Genomic DNA, 5,771 nt, shown 5'->3' on the forward strand with positions numbered 1-5,771 from the left:
CATGGCCCCCACTCTCCTCAGCTGGCCACAAACACATCAAACGCTCCCTCGTTCACCTCCTCCTCCTTGACTTCCTCAGTTTGATCATCAGTCCTACCATTTACTTTTTTTGACTCAGAGTCAGCTTCCATCTCACCTTGCTCTTGAGTGTGACTCCCTCCATCCTCTCCTGTGCTTCCCTCTCTTTGCACCTTACTATTAGACTGAGAATCTGTGTGCCCTGTAATCACAAACCAGTCTAACTCCTCTATGTCTGGGCATTCATCAGAACCTGTGCTCACCGTCCCTGCTAGACTGAACTCTGAATCTGCTTCCATGCAAAACTCTGACTCTAACTCAACCTCCACATCCTCCTCCATCAAGAAGCCTGAATCTGCCATTTCCTCTCCTCCCATCCTGCTGTTCCAGGCCTCCTCTTGTACACTCCTCTTCTGCAACACTTGTTCCATGCAGCAAAAGGTGTCACAGTAACAATATCCCTCTCATTCTGACTCCAACTTTCCCGAGGAGCCACATTCAGACTCTCAATCTCTGCCAGGCTGCAGGTGCTCTCCAACCTGCAGGACGTCACTCAGTAACTGTGAGGACTTCCTATTGCAACCTCAGGTTACCCTCCCCGTAGACAAAAGCCACAGTGTAGCACTCAACCCCACCCTTCCTGTTTGCCCGACTACCCTTATCCCTCCCCTAAAGGACAATTACCTGACCCCTCCTGGCTCAGCAGCAATGCATTCAACCTGCTAATATGTGTGAGTAGGTGTATGTGTGAGTCTGAGTCTTCTAAAAAGGGATCCAGAAATTCTGAAACTGAAATGTTAAGTTATGTTGTGCTACAGTGGTTACGTAGGTACTTTTTGCTCCCTGAGCTCATTTACCTAGGCCAACAAAGCCTGGGCTCCTCGTCTGCCTTATCTCAGAATATGTGGACCAAAAGTACAAAGCCTCCATTCTGACCAGCTCATTCAAACACTGCCTGCATCCCCATTTAACCATTCACAGACTGTATCTATTCAAAGCCTCTATTCTTGTTTACACCAGTCAAAAGGCCCCATTCTTACAAACTTACTGAAAGACTTAATTCTAATGAGACCTCTCAAAGACGAACACTGTTTCTTAACAGAATGTGGCAATTTAGATGCCGTTTCAATGAGTTGTGTAAAAGATATATTCCAGTCTAAATGAACTAATAGACATCACTCTGTCTCCCAGTGCAGTCAGTACCTACTAAAAGAAGTCCAGTGGTGCAAAAAGGTTTGAGAGGAGATGTTCGTGTTGAGTGTGTGTGTGTGCGTCGCTGGGAAAGCTTGCGTCTGTATGAGTGTGTGGGGCACAGTTTTTAACATATCAGTGTGATCTATGACCAAGGTCATGCTTGAGGTTATCAGTGTCATAAACCGTGAGAGATAAAAACCAAAGCCATCAGGTTGGAGAGGTGCACAACTTAAAAGCGACTAAGAGTGTCAAACAAAGGGACAGAGCAACTGATCAACCCAGTCAAACTTAGACACACTGATTCACTGAAAGACTTCGTGAGTACTGAAGCTGAAAGGAAATGGTGTATCATACACACTTTTCTCTGAGACATGTTTCCCTCAGAAACTGAGTCTCAGAAAAATACGTTTAACAAATCCAAGCAACTATCATTTATTTTTAATTTTTTTTTAAATGTTTATCACTTTTTCTACCAAGTTTGATATGGCCAACTCCACTGACAACAGCAACAACATGATCACTCACTACTTGTTTCTCATTTGCCAACACAGTTTTTGTTTATGTATTCTCAAATCAAAAGTTTGCCATTTTGCAATTTGTAGAAAATATGATATCCTTTATGTTTAGATTCTCAATTCAGAGAGGAAATACACACACCGAAAACTTTAAGAGGATGAGAGAGAGAGGAGGGATTCCTCTTCCCAGACAAACAGACTTCAGTGCACAGAAGTAGGACTAGTAAGATTATAATATACAGTAGTCTAACAGTCTGAATGTACCCACACACTTGTTTCTCATTCATTTTCACAAATTGGTGCAAGGGCATCAAGAATCCATTTAATACAGTTACACTTGATTTAAAAAATGAGACGAGTTGAGTCGCTTTGGAAATAACCAAGTTAGAACTTTTTCATTTGTTCTGAAGTAGAGATCATTTTAAGGATCAGCAGTAGGTGGACTAACTTGCAGAATAATGTTTTGTGTGAGTAACCTACAAATGCAAGCTAGCACATAAAAACTATTCTGAAAAAACTTTCCCTATACATTTAAAAAAAAGTATCTGATTTTGTATGGTATTAATCCTTGTTGGCCTCAGTCTGCAAAACCAAACAACTGAAGAAGCAACAACATGATCCCTCTCTTGTTTAAATTCCCCTTACAGCTGATGACTTTAACAGAGCAGAAGGAAACAGAGGGAAAGGAAGGGAAAGGAAAACTTTTCCCTGAAACCACACAGCTTCAGGTACAGACAAAGACAACATGCCCATATGTCCATGCATGCCAGCACACACACACGCACACACGCACACACACACACACACACACACACACACACACACACACACACACACACACACACACACACACACACACACACACACACACACACACACACACACACACACACACACACACACACACGTATATATGCAGACACACATACATGCGCATACACTCAATCCATAGGTCCCAGGCATATAAAAAGCTTGGACAACGCAATGACAAATATTCAAGGACAGAATAAACATAAATATATGAGGATGACCTCTATGCTAGATGAAGCTGCCTCTCACAAGCAAGAATGAGGTTAGAGGAAAAAAAAACGCCATGTACATTTAAATATGTAAGGATATGTCTCTATGTAAGGTTATCTTACACTAATTATGTAGGCAGGCTTTGTGTAATAGCTTACAAATGCAAATCCACATACAGACACAAAGTGAGCTTGTCCTTCACTAACAAAAAAACAAGTAGCCTACTCAAACAGAGATGCACAAAAACACCATCCATACATCTCCTGACTCACGTGGCTTAAGCGGGACCATCGGCATCCCACTGTCCCACTGAGAAGCACTCCTCTTGCTTTTCCTCACCATGATTTTTTTCCCTTGTGTGTTAGAAAGACTTGGGAGAGTCCTTTTCTATGCAGTGGCAAAACCAAGGTCTCCAAGCGGCAACAATCTGGTTCACAGGACACCAACTTGAGAAGTCAGCAGCTTTAATCAGCAGTTCCCCCTCCTTTGCACCAGCTCGTCTGCTGGTAAGGTGCTGTGTACAGCAATTTCTGCATTTGCTGGTGAATCTGTAACTGCTACGGAAAAATGTCAGGGCAGCTGCCGGGATCTGTATGTTGGAAACTGAAGTGGTTGTTTAAGCTGCGCAGTCACGCACTCACACAAACTGTTATACACACAAAGAAAGACACAGAAACAGCCCAGTGGGGAGCAAGGGAAGCCCACAGGAAACTGTGTGAGAAGCTCTGGGCATGATTTCCAAAGCTGGAAAGTTGCAAAAACTGCAAACCATACACACTTGAGCACACACACAGTCTCCCTTCCTCTGTTGGTCTTACCATCCCAATCTCTCCAAGAGTTCTTGCGGCTGGCAGGGCTGAAAGGGAAAGGAGTGCCCAGTCCAGAGATGTCCAAGTTCTGGATCAGATGGCTGAGCCGGTTCATGATCCGGTAGGATGCCTCACCACCCTCCCGCAGAAAGTCATGCAGAGACATGAGAGCCGGCTGCTGGTCTCACACTCTCAAACAAACTCTGTCATGCAGGGAGACCCCTCGCTGCACCTGCAAAGCTCCGCTGCACACTCTAATAGACTCCAGAACGCAGCCCCAAAATGCAGGCATGGGAAGGATCCTTTTTTTCTGTGAAGTGCCAGGTCACTCAGGATCAAGCCGACATGCTCTCACATGCATCCTGTGAGGAGCTGTGTGCATTGGCCACACATGAGACAAGTCCAGGGTCCTCTGCAGAGCCACATTGGGGACTCGAAGAAGTGGCACAGTGCAAAACCAGCAGAACGAAAAGTAGCTGAGTCACTGTCTGCACAACCTCTGAAACAAACACTGTTCACACTGAAGGTGAGAATTGCCTCAGCTCTGCACAAACACACACACACTCTGATGCACACACATATCTCGCCGTCAGTGCAACTATCGACAGCTCAGAGTAGCATAGGTTTCCAAGGAAGGACGAGAGGGGAGGAGGGTAGAGGGGAGCAGGAGCAGAGGGCAGCCGGTGGAGCACAAATCCCCTTCTGCTGCTCTGGCTAATTATATTCCTCCACTCCTTAACTAATCTGCCTATTCTTTCCCTCTTTCTATGTCCCCAGGTCACTCATCCCTGGTGATGCAAAAAGAATAAACACTGCACAGAAACAAATCAGCTGCAGCATTTTAAAGAAAACGTGCTGTCCATAGACAGCTCAGGGTGTGATGTTGCTCAATATGTGGTCAGTAACTGAGGTGGAGCAGCAAACATAGAGGGTCGCCTTTGATGGGAGAGCAGAGCAGATTGCTTTCTGACAGGCTTATAAGTTTATATTTATATGTGTGTGTGTGTGTCTCTGTGTGCGTTTGGTTGTGTTGTGTGGTTAAAGCTGGCAAGCAAAAGGCAGTTTGCAGTTTATAGGCTTAGAGTAGAGATGAGAGAGGAGCTGCTCTCTCACACATACTGATGAGACTGCAGGGGATGAGACACAAAACACCAGCCTCCTATTCAGAGACATTCACCCTTATCCCTTGCCTCTATCTCTCCGTCTCACCCCTCTTTTTCAGCTCCCCTGTTAATTAAGTCTAATCCTTGCTTCATGGCAGCTCCCACCTCCTGCTTGCTACCTCATCTTTAGCCCCTCACTGTTTGAACCCACAGTGACTTCACATTTAGACACACCTGCATGTGTGGAACACAAACATATGTTCAAAGGGTCAGACTTTTCTCTCTTACCCACAAGTCACCATTATGACTCATACACGATGCAGTGATACTTATAACTGAAGGCGATGAAATCCATGAAGGTGTAGGTGCATGTGGAGTGACCATGACACCACTTTTGTAGTTTGTTAGCATGCTAACCTTTGCTGATTAGAAGAAGAGCACAAAGTTCATAAACCTAGGTACTGGGCACATACAGATTTCAATGACTGTGCTGGAGTAAAAGTTAAGGAATCACCATTTTCTGAGGGAAACAAAAAAAATGTGTGAACCAAGTTTTACAGATATTAACCCAAAAGTTGTCAAGACATTTGACTGAACACAAATGTCAACCTCATGGCAGTGCTACTGTAGAGAGGAAAAGTCAGGGGAATCACCAAAATCATTAGGGTTCATCCTCTGAGAACCACGAAAGTCTGCACAAAATTGTGTGCCAATTAATCTAACAGTTGTTGAGATATTTCAGACACACACATATTGCCATCCAGAAAGCCATGCCATTAGTGTAGGTAAAAATCTGATACCCATTAGTTTGTATTGTGACAACAAACACTTTCTTTCTACTCACAAACATAATGAAAACACAGACAGATAGAAACACAGATAAGAATCTAAAACAGAACAGTACAAGTGGTATTTAACATAAAATCTTTAAAATTCCTCTGCAGCCAATTTACATGACACTTTGTTTGACAGGAAAAATCAAACACATTACGAGTAGCCTTAGTAAAACACAATGAAATAAACTAAGAATGCTTTATTGTTGAAGCACTCTCCCTAACTCTGGCTACTTGCGTCTTTCAGGCCATAGCTGCCTGGCTGGAGACTAATAGTGA

The sequence above is a fragment of the Toxotes jaculatrix genome, chromosome 15 (genome assembly GCF_017976425.1).
Source record: "Toxotes jaculatrix isolate fToxJac2 chromosome 15, fToxJac2.pri, whole genome shotgun sequence".
Lineage (NCBI taxonomy): Eukaryota > Metazoa > Chordata > Actinopteri > Toxotidae > Toxotes > Toxotes jaculatrix.